Here is a 13410-nt window from a genome sequence, read left to right on the forward strand (position 1 = left end):
CGAATAGAAATATTACAAGCTGGGACAACGTTATGAGCTAGTTATCGTTTTGAAAGTTATTTCCTTCAAGCCTTCTCGATTTAGAGAAAATTGCTGCTTTACGCGAACGCGTTATGTTCACTTCACGAAATGTTTACCAAATTAACGAAGTTACGCGCTCTATTAAACATTCCAAATACAACATTTATACGACAAGAACGATTAACGTTCAATAGAAAATCGTTATCTGATATGTTCAAATATTAAAATATAAATATAAAATTAAATATAAAGCGGAGTCGGGTCACATTTGACCCATCTTAAGATCTGTTTGTCTGCGTATCAGGGAATCAATTTTTTCGTCAGATTTTTATCTAAACACATTAAATTACATTTCTCAGTAAAAAAATATACCATTTTTCCATATTGTTATAAATAACGGAAGTACTCCAAGTGGACAAAGTTTTCGCACCACCCTGTATATCTCATGGACCTTCTAAGTACTTACACAGCAAATAATACGGGTCACAGATGACCCAGCTTCATCGATCGACGGTTATAGTATCACAGATGTATTACAGCAATACGTACAATGAAGTACAAAACTATTCCTAAAGTAAGAACGCAGAAATTAAATGAAAAATTAAAGTAATAAAAAGATTTTCTATATTACCGACAGTGAACTATATTACTATCGCTTAAATCTCAATACCTGTTTTAACATATTAAAAATTAATTTTTGTAGTTAATTCTGTGAAAAAACAATTGAACACTTTGTTAAGGAATTTACTGCAGGAGCTGAGGAAAAATTAGAGGGACTCTACGCCCATAGCCAAAGGGCTCCTTTTATTTTTCCTCGTTCCTGATCCTGTAGTTGAGTATTGAGGCCCCGATCCCACAACGCTACTATTAAGTCGTCCAATAAGTTCGTGCCGTTTATTGATGTGCCATTTAGATTAATATTTCAAACATGCCTTTAAATGCTACGAAAGAATGTTTTCGCCCTCTCGTTCCACAATTTCCTCCCATCTTTCTGACAGTCATTACATCGCTCTAAAATTTCTTCGGTTTTTCGTTAAAATATTTTACCTAGTGTCGATACTGTCAAATTTGTTACCTACTAAAAAATGTTGCAACGCACGAAACAGATGGGAATCTGATGCGATAATATCCAGAGAATATAGCGGGTGTGTTAAAATTTTACACCCAAATTCGCGTAATCTTTTTTGCCTCATCACGGTGAAAAATCACTTTGTTCCGATTTAAGTGTTCTGGACGTTTCACTGCTATTGCTTCTGTTAACTTTTCCAACTGAGCACAGTACACGTTCGAATTAATGGTTGCATTTCACGAAAGTAACTCGAAGTACGAAACACATCGTGACGAGCATAAACGCATTGAGGCACGAGCCTATTGAACGACCTAATATAAGTAAGTATAAATGTACATGTAGTATAAGTATCATACTATTAGGTCTGTGCAAAAGTTCCCATCGTATTTTTCTGGAGAATGTGTATTTAATTTTTATTGCGTTTACAATTAGTCGTTATTAAAATAATAATATAATATTGATACTACATACATACTGTCATAAATACCAACTGTGAGAATTAAAAAAAAAGTGCCTTTTAGTGTCATTGATTTACAAGCGATGGAAACTTTTACATAGACCTAATACAAAACACTTATCCTCAAGAAGATTACGCGAAGAGCATATAAACGACGTAATTAACAGTTAATAATTTTCCGGTGTGTTAAATACGTTCACGGAATATTTCTTCTGAAATAAATGCAAACTATAATTAAGGTGTAACAAAAAGAAAAATCTACCTCAGAATAAGGTCTCAGATTCATCAGATAAGATCGTGTGTTATTACGTATTGTTTTTATAATATCTGGCTCGTGAGACAAAGCAGATTTCTTGGAGCATAACTACACAACGTTCTTGCATCTTCATTCATGAATAAAGTGCTCGATTACCTTCTCTTTTTAGCACGTTTTCTATCTCCGTTTACTTAAAAAAAAAAAACTAGTACGACAGCGCCATCTGTATGTAGAAAATAAAAGTAAAATGAATCGAAGAAGTTGTTGAATTTATTTGAATCGATTAAAGGTAATATGCATAAAGACATCAGAGGAAGTTCGCGATATTTCCTTTCACCGGACTTTTTCGTCAGGCACGGCTACTTTTACGGGAAATTTTCCATCGCCCCGGAAAGGTCGGGTTCTCACTGAAAGAATTCCACTGTGAAAAGGACCGTTTTTCCTGCACCGTTAAGCCACGCTAGAACAGCACAATTGTGAACATGTGTGAAAATAAACAGTAATATCGAGGACAACGGAGACCCGTGGAATTTGTGGCGCGAGCATCTTCGGGAGAAATGCTCTCCTAGAATGTCACGTGTATGCTTTATGCACCGTTCGGCACAATCATGGGAATCGAGCTCGCGTTTTTCCACGGCTCCGTAGAGCCGAGTTCGTTTCAGCCCAATGGCAAATTTTTTGCCCGCCATGCTGTTTAAGTGAGAACACGGAACGGTTTATCGGGATACCGGGATTCGCTTCGTAAAAGACCCGTAAAACGTGTTTATTCAAAACTGCGCAGCGAATATAAAATTTCACGGTCTCTCGTATGTTTCATCGTCGTGGTTTGTTTATACGTATTATACAGGGTGGGCCACGTGAAACAGGCCACGTAATTGTCTTCTCTGTTTGAGGTGGTACGGGAACAAATTTTTAAAGAGGGTGAATAATACGGAAGAAATGGAAAAAAGTGAAAGGAGGTTTCACGTTTGATTCAAAATGTTAGAGTCCAAGGTCGTATTATTATGCGTGTTTAAATGTATACTAGTCCCTCAATTTACGCGGTAGTTTTTGTGCGTGATCTTAATTTACGCGGCCAGAGCCTTAAAGTGCCATTATATGTATACAATGATTTAGACTATTATATAACGTACTATATTACATACTATTTGAAATAAATATGTATTTCTAAAACTTATACGTACTAGCTTTTATTTCCAACATTTTTTCTTTTCTACTGACAGACTTTATTTACACGACTTTCATTCGCGTAAAACGAATCCACGTGGAACGGATACTCCGCATAAATTGCGGGACTAATGATAGTCTAAAAATAACAGAAAAAATGGCATTTATAAAAAAAATTTTATGTTTATAAAAAGATAATTAAGTGGCCTGTTTTACGTAGCCTGCCCTATATACATACATGTTGAAGTAGGTATTTGTGATTAAATGGAAAATATGATACCTTCGTATTATCTCGATCCAGATGAAGTTCAATCCTTTGCGCTCTGTATGATCTTTCAATGAATACATCGTTGACACGAAGCAATTGTGAATGCAGAGACATAAACACTGACATTGCAATTTAGTATGGTGACCAATATTGCAAACAAACGAACGTATCGACGTGAGAACATATTCAAAAAATTGGACACAGTAATATTTTGAAAAAATCGAAATTTTTTTTTTTTTGTCTTAAATAGTAGTTTCAAGTCTTGAGAACAGAATGCAAAAGGTTTTGCATGGATTCCAGGCTTCGATACAAATTATTTCTCCAAGTACCGTTTCGAGAGTGAATTCGTATACCTGCGTGCCGTGGCGCACCGATGCGTTTTTCTAAAAATTACGTTTTCCAAAACGGTGTACAAGATATCTCGAGTTCTACCTTAGCAATTACATTAAAATTTCACAGTTATCTTTACTATAATATCTATTAGGCATTGACGGTCGAGTTTTTTACATTTTCCCATTATTTTGTGAAATATAAATAAAAAAGCAAGAAATTTTTTACCGAAATTCAATCGTTAAATTTAAAATATCTGCCATTTTGTTAATTTTCACAAAAATTGAAATGTGGGATCGTCAATGTCTAGAGAATATATCACAGTTCGTGACATTTTTGGGATTTTTGACATACATAGTTAATTCGATTTGTAGGAATCTTGCACACCAGTTGGCCATCTGGAAGAAAAGATATTCCGAGCGAAGACGGCGAAAGGCATAAGAACAAATTATTTTTTAAATATCACAAGCATCTGTTTATAGTTCATAGTATAGTAAATTGAAATACAAAATTTTATATTAATCGATTATTCACCTTTTGCTGCACTTATATTTCGCCCACTTGTTACTGTGTCCTAACCCCTTAATTTCCAATCTTTCAACTCGAAGGATAGTCTGACTAAAAGTTTTACCTATCGCGATTATTCGTACTAAAACATAAATCGTAGTTTATTGCTAAAAAATCGATGGAATTTGTAGAAAGATGTTTTTCACAAAAACTGAATGTGATAGAAGAACTACTGGCCTGGGAAATGGATTTAACACCTAACCTAGAAAATATACCGGGTGACCCGTTATAATCCGCAACGCTTATAATCCCGGAAAGTATTATTTGATTGGACAACTTGCTTTTGGGAGATTAGAGGTGAATGAAGGAGGACAGTACAACGTGTAGGCGTAAATTCACTTGCAAGTAGAGGCATTCAGGTCATCTGAAGGTCAGTTGAACTTCGACGAAGAGATACGTTCAACGACATCGTGATAATAAAAATAGAAATAAAATAGAAATTTAGATGATTCAAAAACATTACATGCATACGATTATCGTTGTGTCTTTCGTTTATGAGAAGTGTTTTTTTTTTTTTTTTTTTCTTTAAACCGAATGCAAATTCAACATAATTTCAAAGTGGACAACTTTTTATACTACGGTCTGTAGGATGCATCGCTGGAACATTCCAATTTCTAATGATCTTCAAGGAGTAGATGCTCATTTCACATTTATAGCTTCAAATTGAAGTGTTAAAATTGTCGCAATTTTGCTTTTCAATACGTTCGTAATTCTCGCTGAGTAAGCACTTTACGCCGCACTGATGCACGCGAAGAGCTGAAAAGATGAATGAAATATAGCAAACGGTCGTAAAGCTTTAAAATGCCGAGAAAACTCGAGCGTTCGGCAAATGAAATGTTCAATAACGGGTGGCTAATGTAATATTAATGTATGTACGGTGTTCATTAATTCTGCTGGGCATTATATTTAATACGAATTGTAATCTCGTGGCATAACAGAAGTGAAGTAATTATACTCGTATTGGCGGATCAACGGGTTTCGCGTAAATCTCTTGGAACATGATTGTCGTTTCGATGACCCGATTTATTCGTCTCATTGAAAATATTCGACACGTATTTTTCATTTTTTTTCCCCATTACTGTTTTGAAATGTTTTCGATGCAAAAGTTACCAAGGCTATCAAAATGATTGGTTGGGATTTGTTGTAAAAATCTCTTACTACCATGATGGTGCACTTTCTTTTAATTTATATCCTTTTTTAAACCTATTATTTTGACTACTCTGATAGATATTGAAAATAAGTACGTATTTTTCATTTGGTAATAAGAATATTAACAACAACCTTGGAGAAGATAATATATTTCTACCAAGTATATTTTTTTAATAAATGTAGCTTAATGTAAAAAAAATATTAGCAAAATAGACATCATGTAAATTAAAACTGTAATTTGGAGTCAAAAAGAGTAAAAATGTTTTTATTTTTGCAACCCATTCTGCATGAACTTAAGATGAAACTGAAGAATGTTCGATTCGTAACATTTTCAAACAACAATATGGTATTAGGTTTAGAAATACTCTTTCTCAAATAGTTCAGGAATTAAAATTAAGACAAGAACGTAGATACTTAAATGCACCAAATGTCGAACATTTTGTCCACATGGCCATTGGTGGATCTTTAAAACATTGAACTTGACGTTCTTTCTTAGCTTTCTTAAAATCCTGCTTAATCAGAAAATTTTGAATAGTCGTGGATTTTTAGAAATGTATGAAGGAAATATTTCAGATTACAAATTAATTACAAAAATATTACAGTCATAAAGGTGTGGCGTTAGTAATTCGCGTAATTTTTTTAGTACACAGTGTACGCATAATGTGAGTGTTAAATAACCATATGTAATAAATTTACGATACTTTTTCATTTTCAACATCTATACACTACGCACGCTACAATCTGATACAATGCATGTCCTTTGTTTGGACTATATTTATACAGAATGTCGAGTTTCTAACTCGCAGAATAACACCGGTGCCCCAATATTTTTCTGACCGACTATACATTTTCAAGTTAACCTTCGAACATAATTCTATAGTTTAGAATCCGAAGCGTAACGAAGACCGCTATAGAATAACAGCAATAGAAAGTATGGAAATCAGCGGAGATTGTCGATACACACTTCGACCTGCATCCACCAACAAATTCCCACACTCGCGCGCCTCCTGGCCGCAAAAGCGAAGTGTAAAATTACATTTCAGAGCAAGCTACGGTACGTGCTTTATTGTTACTTTAGAAAACGCCGACGTGAAAACGCTGGGTGTGGTAGAGCCGATAATCGTCCAGTTAGCCTGACATACGTATACTCCAGTTAATATCAGTACAATATCTTCGAAGCAGTTTTCACACACCGGTCCGTGGTGTTGTTGATCGGGCCACTCTCGAAAGGTTACCACGCTGCGCAGACGCAAACAAGGCACACACATGCAGCCGTTACGCGGCGCTGCGGTTGTGCGGCTCGGTCCACGCCAACAATAGCCTCCTCTCTTTTATTTCGCTCGATGAAGAGATTAATAACGTTTCGCGAGGCATTCGCAGGAGAAAGTATTCGGCGGGAAGAATCGATTCAGCTGGTGGCCTCGAGGTCGTCAGGGGTTATTAAAATCGAAATACCACGAGGAAGTGACTTCCACGACACTCCAGGGAAGAGATTTCGAATTTCGTGGCAATCTAGGCCGTGAACGGCTTAGAATCTTCGTTGTGCAACGTACACAGTGTGAACCGTTCGTGAATGGAACCACGTTCACGCGAGCTTTATGTTTTGTTTTTTCTTTTCTTTCCTTCGCGAAACACTCCACTACACGTTTCTCTCTAATGTGAAAATAAGTTCAAGGCTCCTCGTGGTGTTGCAGGGAGCTACGAATTACGCGGACGGTTTTCACAGAAATAAGCAATTTAGGAGTCCATTGTTCCTCGCTGTATTCATGCTTCTTTGATCATGCAATGTGTAATTTCTTGTCAATTCGCGTGGATTCGTCGAGCAAACTCTTACCCGGATGTTAAATGCTACAATCCATCGTTGCTTCTCTCTCTTAATTCTTATACCTATTATTGAATTCATCGCTTGCAATCAGTTACAGTGTTGCCTAATTTCACTTGCTCTCTCGCCTCTTTTTGTACCGCGTGTTATTAAACGATATTCTGAGTGCATGAATAATTAGACACTGAACGTACGCTGTGTATTTAAAATATACTGCCAAAACTTGTACAAAATACTTAGAAGTGCAGTTAGACTCAAAACTCGTCGGAAAATACCATATTAAATCAATAATAGAAAACGTACAGATAAAAAAGAAGCAGATGTACTGGTTAACTAGTCGAAAATCAAAACTCGTAATAAAAACCGAACTAAAAATTTACGAAACTATGAGGAACACCATCAATGAGTCATATAACTAAATTAGAGTCATTTCAATCAAAAGTATCCAGATCAGTTGTTGATGCACCGTGGTATATCAGAACTTAAGTGTTACGTAAAGATCTAAAAATCTCAAGAAGGAAGAAATAAATAGGTATGCAAAAAAATACAAAGAAAAATTGCAACACACCGAAACCTGTTAGCTGCAGAAGCGTACGCAGCTGAAATAAAAGAAAAAGACTAAAAAGGAAGCATCCTACTGACCTAACCATATAATAATAACAGATAACTATTGTAAGATGGCATCTCGCTGAAGATAGTCATCCGAGTGTTACGTAAGCTGAATGTTAGAAGAATTTACAAACTGTCCAGCCGGACAAATTCTAAAGTCCATAATAAAAAAAACTACATATGCAAATATACTCAGTGAAAAAAGTCTGCGTACACCTGATTGGAATTTATTTAACGTTGCATAATTTTAACAGAGAAAGCAGTAAATAAATGATATTTACGTTATTTTATTTAGAAACATAAAATTTACTACTAGCATAAAGAAAAGCGTATTATATCGAAATCGTATTAATCGAAACCATATTAAATGAAACCTTATTCGACATAACTTTGTTATGTGATGTTAAATCACGTGTTCTGTTACAATATGTTACCGCTAAAGTGGACTAAAAATTTAAGTTTCAATTTATTATCCATGATTAAAGCTACCACAATGGCGTAAAAATTTTTTAATTCACATCTTCACCCTTTTCTAAAAATATCTTTATTTTCTTTCTCTTGATAACGTGCAAGTCTTCGTTGATAAAATGTGCGTTAAAATTAGGTTTATAGAAAATGACGCTCTTATTTTATAACTCTTCTAAAGACTTGGAACAATGTTGCAGATCCCTTTCGAACTTTACACCGCGTACTTCTGCGAAATGTTTTTCAATAAAGTACAATTCTAATTGTTCAGCTGAACCAATGGCGGCTCGTCTATAAGGGCTGCAGCCCCTCCAGTATAAAATGAAACTTCCTGTCTTATTATCGCCGCATTAAATTTATACATATTTACCTAAAAACCATAATTTCTTTGTTCGAAATACAATACCGCTCGACAGTATTTTATACAATTCATTTTGTTAATTTTTCCAATTCACATTGATCTTTTTTACTTTATTGCTAAACAAGAGTTAACTGTACTTTATTGAGAATACGTAATTCTACAGCAACATGAGTGTTTTTATTGACATTTGAAAAAAATTACTTTCGAACGCAACACCTACTTACACGAGTACGTAAAAAGTACGTGAAATTAGGTAGATTTAATAGCAGATTAAGAGTTCAATTATATATTCATTATTATGATCTTACATTGTAGATAATCGACGATAAGATAATAATTAGAATCTTATTATATTATGAATGTGTATTACTTGAAACTAATCCACTTTCACAAGTAGCTATTACATAAAAAAACCCTTGTTTCTGAAATGTAAACACTTCGAGCGCTTTTTCTATTATTTAATTGACCGAATTAACAAAAGACGAACAGAACAGTTGCAGTTTTATTTGTTTTTATTTAACCCAGACGTTAGCTTGAATATCCTTATGCACAGTGTGCGAATACTTTTTAGAGTGCACAGGAAATTTGTAACAGATTTATCAACAAATGAGTAATGTTAGAATGACCCTACTATTTTTTGAGTTTCAGCAGCACTTTTTAGAATAATGCTTTACGATATAATCTTACACACGTTTATTTTATTATTGCAAACGAATATCTCATACAGAAGAACAGTCTAAATGAATTAAAAAAAAAAAAAAAAAAAGCGAATGAATTGTACGACCCATTCGCCTGCAGCGTGCGTTATCTCTTGTCAATACAATTCGATTTCATGTTCGTAACAGGGCTAACAACAGATCAGAACCGTTGTCGGGATTTTTTTAACGTTATCTCGGCAATCTTATCGAGTAGTCTGTCATGGAAACAGGCTACCTATCGATTTTGATTTAATAATGAAAACGTAAACAGATGTACGATTACATAGTATTGTAGAAAAATAAGTCTACGCACATTGTCAGTGAAAAAAGTCTCCGTAGACCTAGTCAGAATTTATTTAGCGTTGTGTGTCATTTCAGCAGAGAAGGTAGTAGATGAATAATATTCGCGTTACTTTATTTAGGAATATTTACATTCGTTTGTTAACAATTGACCTAAGGAAAGAGAATAGTGTAACAGAAACGGGATGAAATAAATTTTCAAGTAGAAAAGACGTTACTCGAAATATGTTTCCCATAATGGAAAATATCTGTTTATATTTATATTTGTTTAATTATTAAAAAAATGAATGTAAAGTATTTTCCTTTGTGCCAATGGCAAATGTTACACTTCTAAGTATAATAATGCAAATATTATTTACTTACTGTTTTCTCTGTTAAAATTATACGACGCTAAATAAATTCTGACGAGGTGGACATCACTTGAGAATTACCTTAAATTTTCTAGTTTCTATTTTCAACTGTATAAGAACCTTCAATGTGTGCAATAAACGAACTTAAATCGCCTCCACTTCCCTTTAACTGTCAAATGGTTAATGACGAGAATTAAAATCGATTTTGCTACTTTAACGAGAACTAACGTTCTCTGTGAAGAATAGATATTAAAAGAAAAAGCGAAAGATAAACGCGAGAAATTGAAATTTGAACTTGTTCTTTAATCTTTCGATCGATATTTCTTTTATCGCAAAATTTCGACATAACACCCAATCGTTATATACATTTATTTACATTTATTTAGATACATTGATATTTATTTTGTGCAAAGTGAGTATCGCGTAGGTACTATAACCTAAAAAATCTTTCAACTATCGAAACAGAAACGAAACGTGTATAAAAATTTCATTGTAGTAGAAGTGTTTTAAAAGTAATGAAAATCTATATATTTCAAGTATACAAATCATCGAAACATCGATAATTAGATTTAATCATATTTCCTGCATTTATAACCTGGAAATCTTCGTTTAAATTGATCGTTCCAATTTCAAGTCATAGGCTCGAGCTTATCGCGTAAATTACTTCTTGATGACAGATCTAACAATATCGTATCAGTTGCGACAGAATTGCATAAATGAAGACGTACGAAATAAGTGCTTCGTGTGAATGGGGTTTGTGAAGTTACGACATGGACAAAGAGTCAACACGTCGTCCCATTATCATTAAATTCACCGGGCTTCGTTATACAGCATGACTTTCACTGGAGAAAGATTTAAAGGCGCGAGTAAGCCCAACAATGTTTCCAATGAAAATCATCACGATTGTTAGATGATTACATAAATAACGAATTTGAAGATAGGAAGTTTAGTTTTCTTCGCCAAATATTCACTTTTGAAATTGAAGGAGGTAAAGTGAAATAGAACATCGAGTCAACTTCTATGTAACGTAATATTATACAATTTATGTGTTATCTATCGTACACGTGCCAAATTATCTTCTCTAGTTATGGTACGAGAAAACTTCTGTACGTAATTTAAATGATTTCAAAGGGTAAATACGATGGAAGAACAATTTCTTTTAATTGAAGAAAAGGCAAAAATGAAAGGAAGTTTCACGTTCGATTCAAAATTGTAGAGTCCAAGGCGATTTTAAGGTTATATTATTATGCACGTTTATATCAATATCTGCGACAACATACTGTAGAAAAAAGTATACACATTCGTGTGAAAAAAGTTTCTCGTGGCACGCTTAGCTGCAGAAGATAATTAGGGGGCCTGTTTTACCTAGCCCACCCTATAAATATATTCTGTAACTGCAAATGTTTTCTATCAAATACTGAAGTAGAATTTACTTTCACGTATAGATTAGAAATATTTTTTTCTAATTTCGTAGTGTAATATTAACAGATACGATTAGATAAAAGGCAGCGTGAAACATTGTTTCTTGAAAATCGTCGCTTAATTACGAAACACGCAACAGAGTTAACAGAATTGCAACATTAACGCAAAAGCAGTCGGGACATTTACGCGGAAGGACTACATTCTTCGAAAATTTGTAAATAAAATCAGTTTCGTATATTACAAATAATCGATTGCATAAAGAAAAATTTTCACATCCGTAATCCATAATTACGTCACCGAATCGAGCAATAAATCACGTCCTCCTTAGAAAACGCGTGTATGCATGTGCCTAAGAGGAAGTTATATCGCGTTTATGTTAAGCTATTAATCGAAAAGTATTATCAACGTAGAAAAAATAACAGTCAAGCTTCAAAAGTTGAAAATCATTTTTCTAACTTTTCGCATTCGGTTGGTACATATGAAACGTCGTTTTTTCAAATGAAACTTTAAACAGGTACATTGTGTTTCTTCAAAAAAATCATGTATCTAATCAATAGACTGCGGATTTTTATGCATTTATAGGAAATTGAAAGGTGCAAAATTGCACAGAGTGCACGTAGTATGAAGAAATATAGAAAATATCCAAATTATAGTGATTTTTATAATACCTGATGGGTAAAATAATTTTCTACCGAAGTTCCACCTTTTTTACTGTACTCTCGAAAGTACTAATTTGCATAAAAATCCTCTACTAATCAAAATAATTTGACTCTGTACACTTTTTCCAACGATTAACTAATGTAATTTCGTTTTTCCAAATATAGAAAAATCGTGTCTTTCCATTCAAATATTCTTTGAACGCTGTTTTTACAGTGTCTTCATTTCGGAATAATTTCTCTGTTAAAAAAATTGTTCAGCAGTTTGAAGAAATGCAAAATTTCATATTTCTCATCATTGATCGTTTTCAATAATTTTTCTTAAAATCTTGTCATCCTAAGCCCTAATTGATCCTTCTTTTGGCTCGTTTCCAATGAAAAGTCGCCAGTCTTGAATTTTGCACACCAATGTTGAAGTGTTCTAACATTCGCATAACCTTCTTCAAATGCTAAACTTGTATTTTCAGCAGTTTTCACCGCAGTGTTTGCAAGTTCAAACTTATACAACAAAATTACGCGAATATTCCGATTATTCGTTACGTCGGATAATAAAGTTTAAACAATTGTATTACGAATTTTTTTTACTACTCAATACACGTGTAAGTACTATAGTAGATTTCTTCTTCTTGACTATTATGCATAAAAATTTAATACTTCTGGTAAATATTTCGATGTGTTTTCGTGTTAAAATAACGCTGTCCTGTTATCGTGCACGTTGCACGTATAAGTACTCTTTAACCATCTCGAACCCTATTTTACATTGGAAATTGACGAGAAGAAACGAAGAAAAATGCTAGAGAATTTCTTTACTCTGATGTTATCGCAACGCGCGAGAAAATGAGAGATTAAGCACTGCAATCACCGTCAAATTTCAAATCGTTTCTACAATTGTCCAAGGTCAGAAAATCCTAAAAGCTCTATGAGGATTAATGATACTGATTAACGTAACAATTTTTGAAGAACTGAATATCTGGAAATGCAACTATAATTCTAAAAAAAAAAAAATATGTAGAATATACAAGCAGCGTTCAAATTTGAAATCTAAATTAAAATTACTTTCGTTGTAACTTAATTGCATTCAAACTTTCGCATGGAGAAAATGTAAAAAGATTTCCTTTTTTAATGTTAATTTAATTGTAGTATATTTTACAATATGGACAATATTTTTTGCAAAGCATTTCATAATTTTGAAATTCTGAAAAAAGTTCAAGATTCTTTAAAATTGCTAGTTTTCGAATCGGTTTGGAAGAGATTCGAAATTTTTGTTACATCAACCTGGCAACCTTAATTATTTCTAGTACCTAACGAGCCAAATAAAATCTCTTCCATTTCCAATATCTTTGTAAGTGATTTTTTCCTGAATTTTTCAATGTAATCTTCAGCTTTTCAAATGGAACCCTGTAATTAGCTTTTCTCTTAACAAACAGAGAAACGAATTCGGTA

This window comes from Habropoda laboriosa, unplaced genomic scaffold (genome assembly GCF_001263275.1).
Source record: "Habropoda laboriosa isolate 0110345459 unplaced genomic scaffold, ASM126327v1 scaffold423, whole genome shotgun sequence".
Taxonomy (NCBI): domain Eukaryota; kingdom Metazoa; phylum Arthropoda; class Insecta; order Hymenoptera; family Apidae; genus Habropoda; species Habropoda laboriosa.